Below are 10,000 nucleotides of genomic sequence, written 5' to 3' on the forward strand. Positions count from 1 at the left end.
GTACTCGTACGCTATTCGTACATGACTTGCATTTCGCTGTAGGGAGGTTAAGAACGTTCTTGATAATCTCGATATCTTGAATGGAGTTTTTTATGGCTTTGTTTTGTGGGATTTTGAGTTATTTATGACGGTGTTTTGTGGGAAGTAGTGTTGTCATGAGTGATTTTATTAAAAATAAGGCACATCTGACGCAATTTTTTGGGAATCTGGTGTTTCTGGCATTGTTTTCTGGGAATTAAGGAATTTCTGAAGTGGTTTTGTGGAATATAAGACAAATTCCGACGTTGTTTCATGGAAACCAAGGTATTTTCAGCGTGGTTTTACGTGATGTATAGAAGAAGTATGTCTTAGTTTTACCAGACCACTGAGCTGATTAACAGCTCTCTCCTAGGGCTGGCCCGAAAGATTAGATATTTTTACGCGGCCAGGAGCCAGTTGGTTACCTAGCAACGGGACCTACATTTTATTGTGGGATCCGAACCACATTACATCGAGAAATGAATTTCTGTAACCAGAAATGAAGTCCTCTGCTTCCACGTCAGCAGAGTGAATGGAGAAGATCTTGATTGTTTCTTCCCTCGTTTATTTTTATGCCATAGTATTTTTACGGATTTAGCACAAGCTTATATTAATGCAGCGCTTGTTCAAAAGATTGGCACTGGCTCTTGCTCTGGGGCAACCCTTAAGGACCAAGAGACCGTTATTGTGCATACTTCTGTAATCGTCTGTAGCGAGGGGCGATGGGGGAGGGGGGGTCCCTGTCTGGACGATTTCAACTGTAATACTGAACTTTATTTCTTATAGTCTACATTCATCACACAAATAAACATAAATATAATCAAGCAGAATTGCTCACAAGTCTTTTATATGTATGTATGTATGTATGTATGTATGTATGTATGTATGTATATATATATATATATATATATATGTGTATATATATATATTATGTGTGTTAATTTAATTATATAGCCGCATGTAATTTATCTTTTCTGTAGTACATGTAGCGTACCATAAATAATTTCAAATAATACTCCGCGATAAAGAGTTTGAATACGGCACATTACATTTTGATAGATTAAACGAATTATGTTACATAAATTTAACTCTTCATTTCATGGCCTTGATGATTTGCATTCGACCTTCAGTAATCCCAGCAATTTACTTATAACTTTGTATGAAGTTTTTGTGTGTTCGTATTTACTACTATCCACGTTATTGCCCTTACACTGAACTTTTCATTTTTTTTCTCTCTCTCTCAGGTTATTAAAGCAAATTTAATAACCTGATCTGCCGCACTTTGTCAAATTAAGAAACAACCAGTGGCGTTGCCTTTTGATTAGATTAGGTAGGATTCATTCTTGCTTAGAGCACATACTCATCAACCGTGCATTTGACGTCTAGGACACTCCCTCACGACGCTCCTGATTGGCTGTTGATAAGCCAATCACAGGGCTGGAAACTCTCAGTCTCTCTCGAGGTTTCACATGGGTAGGATCTATGTTCCACCTCTCCTGAGGGATACGTCTTTCAGGAGACATGGAACATACATCCTGCCTATGTGAACTTTCGAGAGAGACTGAGAGTTTCCAGCCTGTGATTGGCTTGTTAAAAGCCAATCAGGAGCGTCGTAAGGGACTGGCCTAAACGTCAAATGCACGGTTGAGCGCCTCAGTGGCGTGGTTGGTATGGTGTTGGTGTCTCACCTCGGTGGTCGCGAGTTCGATTCTCGGTGAGAAATGTGTATTTCTGGTGATAGAAGTTCACTCACGACTTGGTTCGGAATTCACGTAAAGCCGTCTTTCCCGTTGCTGAGTAACCGCTGGTTCCATGCAATGTAAAAGCATCTACTATATTCTTGCTTGCTTGTTAAAACGTTCTCTTAAAAGAGGCACTGTTACAAAAACATACAATGGTATTTTCAGTAACCGTTTCTTTGGTGAAATTCGTACGAAGGCCTTAACATTATATAGACAAATGTAAACTTATTTTTGGTGGCATGAAGGCTGAGAAATCTTCGGATGATGATTATACTCCGAATGGCCGCACGTGTCATGCGATAGCACTTGCAAGGTCGTTCGTTTGAAATTGAGAGAACTAATCAGGAGAGAGAGAGAGAGACACGATGCCAGGGCCGGCAGGCTTAAGGCATTTGATTAAAGGTAAGCTCTCGGAGAAGGGTTGCAGGAAGGCCAGGAATGTACATTTCTACGAATGAGTGACAGGTTAGGTAGATATGATGAAGAGTCGAAGTAACGCGGAAAATAAAAGGGCGTAGATTGTTGGTTTAAAAGTAAAATATCTTAATTAATGAATTTTTTTCACTTCATATCATAGGGAATACGTTATTTCCAAGACTGTTCCTACTATTACGGTTAATGATGAAATTTTTTCTATCTTACATCATACGAAATGCGTTAATTCCAGGACTGTTCCTACTATTAGGGTTAATGATGAATTTTTTTTATCTCACATCATAGGAAATACTTTCATTCCAGGACTGTTCCCACAATTAAGGTTAATGATGAATTGTTTTTTTTTATCTCACATCATAGGAAATCCGTTAATTCCAAGACTGTTCCTACAATTAAGGTTAATGATGAATTGTTTTTTTTTATCTCACATCATAGGAAATCCGTTAGTTCCAGGACTGTTCTCACAATTAAGGTTAATGATGAATTGTTTTTATCTCACATCATAGGAAATACGTTAATTCCAAGACTGTTCTTACAATTAGGGTTAATGATAATTTTTTTTATCTCACATCATAGGAAATCCGTTAATTCCAAGACTGTTCATACAATTATGATTCCGTGGAAGTGTTGCACAGAATCCCTAAAGAAAAAGAACGGGTAAATCGGAAGGAAAAGGTAACTTGTTGCTAGGCTGACTGACAATGGCTGACTTAGTACCGTAATTGTCTTTAGATTGACCGTATTTGGCAACGGTCAGATGACCAAATGGACATTGGAAACATTTGCATTAGAAAGGGAGACAAGGATCCTTCTCCCCTCACATTTTTCCCTACAAATAGGAGGCTTGAACATCAAAGACCGGAAAGGGGAGACTTCAATTTTGGGTCCCCTCGTAACCTGCCTATACCAGACATCCAAGTAATACTCTCCGGTTTGTAGTGAATTGGGTATTTCTGTTTCCCTAGCCATAGACTCAGACATTTAATAATACCCTTTGTGATTGTAAAGAGGCTGGCTCTCTCTCCCTCTCTAACACACACACACACATATATATATATAATATATATATATTTTATATATATATATATAAATATACTGATTATATATATGTGTGTGTGTGTGTGTGTGTGTGTGTGTGTGTGTGTGTGTGTAATGAATAATTATCACATGGCTACGTTCGTCAAACGTTCGAATTGGCTAACTTGTTAGAGGGAGTTGCATATCAATTCTAATTACGAAAAAAACCGAGTGCGACGGTGATTTGTACGGTTAGAATCGGTATAAACTTATAGCCTCACTGTTAGCCAAATCGGTAACGTCAATGTCGTCCTGATTTCGTGCCTGTCCGCTGGACGGTGATTCGATCCCATGAGGGGACGAAATTACTATCAACTACAAATTCCCCTTCGGTTTACATATATATATATATATATATATATATATATATATATATATATACATATTATATATATATATATATATATATATATATATATATATATATATATTGTTATTCCTTTTCAATTTTTTTCCTAAGTGTGAAGACTGCAGTTTTGCATACTAGACGAACTTGTGCACTTTTCAGTCACAGATACAGAGTTCACTTCGCCGTGGATTGGATGTTTTTAACGGAGTAAATGGAACTGTTGGAAACACGACCTTCCATCTCGCCTCTGAAGCTCCCTTCCAAAATTACTAACAAAAAGAGGAACTACAATAATTTATTCAAGAAGGCGCTCTTCTCTTTTCGGCGAAATCAGAGTTTCGAAGACTTTTAATTTCGCGATTTGTTTTGAAGAAGCGAGGAACACTGCCATCGTTAGCTCTGATAAGGGTATAACGTCTTCAGAAACTCTTTTAAAGACGAAAATGACGTGTGTGTGTATTTAATTTACTGAATGCCTTGATTTCATTCATGGTTTTACATAGTTTTAATAGTCATTGTGATTAGGAAAAAGGTAAATTTGAATACGGTAGTACTTTTTAACTATTAAAACAGAAACCTCCTATCACAATCCTGCGATAGCTTTCCTTTACTTAGTTTACGGTGAAAAAACTGCGCCTGCATATTCTCAAGCTTTCAAGTGAAGGTTATGCACCCAAGTGCAAAGTAGCAGAAAACGTAGGAGCTGAACAGCGTATGTCTTGGGAAAGGATTTCTGCTATTATGAGCGAGCGATTCTGCTTTGAAAAGATCTTGTGACTCTGTGTGTGTGTGTGTGTGTGTGCGCGCCTGCGCGAGCACGCTTGCTTGCGTGCGTTCGTGGTATCGTGGCTACCATGCAAAAAAAAAAAAATAAAATAAAAAGTTACAAAAATTGAAATCTGGGGACGGTATAGCTGGCTGGACCGGGGGTCGCTTCCTGCGTTTGTGATTGGAGCTCTCTCTCTCTCTCTCTCTCTCTCTCTCTCTCTCTCTCTCTCTCTCTCCTTTGTTATTAGCATGTCTGCCGCGCTCAAAAGACCGCACCGGGTCACCAGTTATTGCCTGAGCTGTGTGTCAAAGACCGTGTATTCGTTCATATAGGATTTTTTTTTTCTTTCTTTTTGCAATTTTGCCTCCGTTGCTTTAGGGAGAGGCGCGTGCGATGGGAACAACGGGACAGCAGAGCCGCGTTATTGATTGATATATCGAAAGGATGAGTGACATGGATGATGGAGCTGGCTGCAACTCCTCAGGAGGGTAGTGAGTGGTAACAGTAGTAGCACAGTCGGCAGCCACTGACTTTCGCGATAAAAGAACCAATCACGAAAGCATCGACTGACTTTGCCTCCGTCTAGTTGGTGATGACCCCGTGACCCATGAGGCTCCCCCCCCCCCCCCCCCCAACACCTCCCCCCCCTCTCTCTCTCTCTCTCTCTCTCCTCTCTCTCTCTCTCTCTCTCTCTCTCTCTCTGTGCTTCCGTCAAGGTGGTGATGACTCCGTGACCGATGACAGGGGGCGCCCCATTTTCCTCTCTCTCTCTCTCTCTCTCTCTCTCTCTCTCTCTCTCTCTCTCTCTCTCTCTCTCTCTCTCTCTCCATGTATCACAGAAAAGCAAGGAGTCAATTGAAAACCTTGGATCATGTTTATTCAGACCGAAGTCCCCTCACATTGAGGGTTATGTGTGGAATGGTGACTCCTGGATTCTCTCCTCTTATTTAACCGTGACCCTTTTCCCAGTCTAACATCGGATGCTGTCTAGAATCTATAGCGAGATTCAATCAAGTTAATGTGCCACTGTTTATTTGACCTTTTTGTTGCCGTTGCTTGAAGACTGAGAGAAGGAAAGGTATGGCACTAGTATTGATTTTACCCAGATGTGTCAGTCAGGGGAGTAATTGGCATGTCATTATTATTGAAGTCACGCACATATATATGTATTTCTGTATGCATGTATGGAGAGAGAGAGAGAGAGAGAGAGAGAGAGAGAGAGAGAGAGAGAGAGAGAGAGAGAGAATATGTCAACTTGGGTGTGATGACCCATTTTGCTTCTTCGAACATAGTAAAAAAAGGATGGAAAAAAAGGATGGTTGAAGAATAGAAACTGGAAACCCCTTCTGTTCCTCACAATCCATTAATTCTTTCATTCCTCATAATCCATTAATTCAATCTTTCATAATCCATCAATTCATTCTTTCATTCCTCATAATCCATTAATTCCTTCTTTCATTCCTCATAATCCATCAGTTCTTTCTTTCATTCCTCATAATCCATTAATTCTTTCTTTCATTCCTATCCATCATTCCTTTCTTTCATTCTATTAATTCATTTAATTAATTCTTTCATAATCCATTAATTAATTCTTTCATAATCCATTAATTCAGTCTTTCATTCTTCATAATCCATTAACTCATTCTTTCATTCCTCATAATCCATTATATAATTCATTCTTTCATAATCCATTATATAATTCTTTCTTTCATTCTTAAGCATGTGATTCTCCTATTCCTGCATATTCCTCCCCCTTCCTCTCTATACCCTATATCCCCCTCCCCCCTTTACTTCGCTCGCATATCGAAATCCGATTGCGGCGGCTTGCTGGGGGGATGGTATCGAAGAAGGAATTGGATCATTTGTGTAAACCTGAGGATGCGTTCGAGAAGTCTTGTAACACCGGGCACAAAACCGCCCGGGGAAGCCTTTTGAGCATCCCAAGATGTGGAACGGCTTTTCGTCTTATGGATGATAGACTTGTAGATTGCAGTCATCTGGTATATATATAGTTCGTGAGATGAAGACGTTACGTTGATTTCTATATGCCTTGCCGTCGTGTTAGGGATTTATTTTGTCGTGTGTATAGGGCGACTTGGGTAGCTGTTGCATGTTCTTGGAAGGATTTATTATATAATCAAAAATCCGAGCGGTCTGTCATTGTAAAATGACAAGAACAATATTTGCAAGATTAATTTTAAGTGGCAGTTGACTGAGAATTCGTCAGTGCTGTTTTTCCAACAAAATGCATTGGATAACTAAAAATGAGTTGTTATCGGTTTTGAATTTTGCTTTTAAAACCGACGTGGACATATGCTTTGACAATAAGCTTTTGTCGCAACAAACCTTATTGGCAGTGAAGTCAGACAACAGAATACATGCACTTATATATAATTACTTCCTCCAGCGAATATGTTTTGCCTACGTGTAGTAAGTATGTTTGTAACGAAATACCTCGAGAACCTAACTTATGAATGTGGATGAACTTCTTCATTGGGGAACCCAATACCCACCCACCCCACCTCCCTCCCTCCGCTTCCCTCCACCACCGATGATAAGCTTATGGTGCTTGTTGATGGAAATTTAATTGCGTCGCCATGGAAACCACTTTGCCTCATGTCGCCTCAGCAACTGATAATCATACTGGCGAACACGATGCATTTTGTGGTATCCTTTTTCCACGTTACTTATTTATTACCCATTTAAAAGCCTCCGTAGGGGGTTAGTGGGATATTGCAGCGTGCTTCCGGCCCTTAGCTGCAACCACTTGCGTTCCTTTTACTGTACCTCCTTTCATATTCTCTTTCTTCATCTTACTTTCCACCCTCTCCTAACACTTGATCCACATTGTAACTGCGAGGTTTCCCTCGTTATACCTTAAAAACCTTTTTCAGCGCTGATTGACCTTGTAGGTCCCAGTGCTTGTCCTTTGGCCTAAATTCTATATTCAATTCTATCAGTTCAAAACCCATTTATATTGAATTCATGCATTACTTGCCACCAGACCATTTATTCACTGTTGAGTGCCCCTTATTGTCTCCTGCCTGCCGAGTGGCAGAGCCAGAAGTGAAGCATTGCAGTTCACGCTGTGTTGCACAGGAAATCCGTAGGTATAATAGACTCTATCATTGAATGTATTCCAGGGTTGAATTTATTTAGTTTGATCATCATAAGCCGCTTTGCTGTATGGATGGCCATCGATAGTGTGGCGTTACTGCACCGTTACTCAACATAAAACGAACTTCTCTATATGCATAAACGTGAATGCAACTAAACTTGTAAACATGTACGTAAGCTTGTGCTATTTCCGTTTATTCTAAAATAGTAGAGGCATATGAGCTATGTCTTTGGATTTAGGTCACTGCCATTACAGTAACGCATTTGGTTTTAACATGCTGATTTAACTGTCGTTACTGGATCTCGTTTTAATGATTTTATTGTAAGTTAGGTATACAACAACGACGAAGTGAGTTTAAGGTAGATAAAACGTATTCTTGACGTTAGTGAAGACGAAATAAAAATAGCATCTTGTCAATTATTGGTTTAAGGTAGAGAAAACGTATTTATATTATTTTACTTTACGTTACTGGAGACGTAATTAAAATGGCATCTTGTCAATTATTAGTTTGAGGTAGAGAAAACGTATTTATGTTATTTTACTTTACATTAGTGAAGACGAAATAAAAATGTCATCTTGTCAATTAATAGTTTAAGGTAGAGAAACCTTTATATTACTTTTCTTGGCGTTATTGAAGACGAAATAAAAAGGGCATCTTGTCAATTAATAGTTTAAGGTAAAGAAACCTTTATATTATTTTTCTTGACGTTAGTGAAGACGAAATAAAAATGGCATCTTGTCAATTTTTCTGCGAGTTGTCCCCTTGAAGCTGCCCTGATTTCTGGAAATATCATTTAGTTACGCTAAGTACCCGGTGCTGTTGCCGCATTCTGGACAGACGGTTCTCCCTCTCACTCTATCTACCAAATCTGTGGCGTCTATGGCACCAGGCGAGGAGGAGGAAGGGGTTCTGGGGAAGCGGTTTCCCACAGCAACATGGGAATTTGGGAAGCTGGACTTCCTCATTGCATGTCGAAGGGAATATTGGTCGTCTTCAGGGAACGGGTGACACTCCAATTACTTGGAAGGGGGAGAAGCGCATTCTCTCTCTCTCTCTCTCTCTCTCTCTCTCTCTCTCTCTGCTCTGCCCTTTGACTGGTCGAATATTCAGCGAATTATTCTTGGTCTTGATTCACCAAAGGGAAAAAGGTTTTGTTGGCGCTATACGGCTGGGCTGTACCATTCAAACAAACAGTATCTCGTTTCATCTGTCTTCTCTTGTTTCTTCATTAGAACTTGCGTTTATGATTACCATCTAGTAAGCTGTGTTTACAGGGAATAAAAATTCTACATCAGTGAAATTTACTCATACATAGTGCTTTTTCATAGTTGTATGCTTAACATGCTATTTTTTTCATGCAGATAGGAAAGAAAATGCCATGATAATAAAGTGCTCATCTCTTGTATATAAGGTGCTTCATATTCACATACTACTACCCACATAGATACTAAGTCATTTAAATACGAGAAGATAACGATTCTCTCAGAATATTTCATGTCATTAATTGCTTTCGTAAGATATAGTTTTAGCTTGCGCCATGCCAGTATTTTTTTTTATTCAACTCTCTCTCTCTCTCTCCTCTCTCTCTCTCTCTCTCTCTCTCTCTCTCTCTCTCTATATATATATATATATATATATATATATATATATATGATTTATTGTTTATAGCACGTAGTATGATAGGATAATATAGATCTTGATATTATTATTTGCACTAAATTGTTACCACAACGAGAAGTATAATATCCGTAAAAAAAATAAATGACAACAATATTCAAGTAATTATACAATGGCTTATTTTATATATTGTGTGAAGTATATTTTGGTGTGATAATTGAAAGTCGAGTTGGTTCCTCGTATAGACTGTTATGTACAAAAAATAAATATATAGAAATTAAGTGTGTATAGCAGGATTATTATAGTACTATTTTTTTAAGTACAGATGTTTATAGTAATAAAATTTGCATGGTGTGATTATTATGTTAATAATTGCTTCTTATATGCAAAAATTAATATATAGAAATTAAAATTTTATATTAGGAGTATTAATGTTAATATTGTATCTTTCACTACCCTAGGAGTATTAATGTTAATATTGTATCTTTCACTACCCTCCCCCTTGGTTATTCTTACATTTGCCACAGTGATAAAAATTATATTTAAGCTTATATACAAAAAATTATATATAGAAATTGATATGTTATAGTAGGAGTTTTGTGATAATATTGTATCTTTCACTACCCTTCCCCCTTGTTATTCTTAAATTTGCCACAATGCTGTAAGAGATATATATGAAATAGTTTTATATTAATAATTGCTTCTTATATGCAAAAATTAATATATAGAAATTAGAATTTTATAGTAGTAGTATTAATGATAATATTGTATCTTTCACTACATTCCCTCCTTGTTATCCTTACATTTGCCACAGTGATATAAGTGATATATATGAAATAGTTGGAAGGGACCTCTTCCCAAGTATCTCATGGAG

General features: G+C 38.1%; 1 protein-coding gene across 18 annotated transcripts in view; it reads left to right on the forward strand.

Annotated features, from left to right (window-relative positions):
• LOC135217044 (CUGBP Elav-like family member 2) overlaps positions 1–10,000 on the forward strand; it is a 354,797-nt gene that overhangs the window by 268,238 nt on the left and 76,559 nt on the right. The gene's annotated exons all lie outside the window — the stretch shown is intronic.

The sequence above is a fragment of the Macrobrachium nipponense genome, chromosome 7, assembly GCF_015104395.2.
Source record: "Macrobrachium nipponense isolate FS-2020 chromosome 7, ASM1510439v2, whole genome shotgun sequence".
Lineage (NCBI taxonomy): Eukaryota > Metazoa > Arthropoda > Malacostraca > Decapoda > Palaemonidae > Macrobrachium > Macrobrachium nipponense.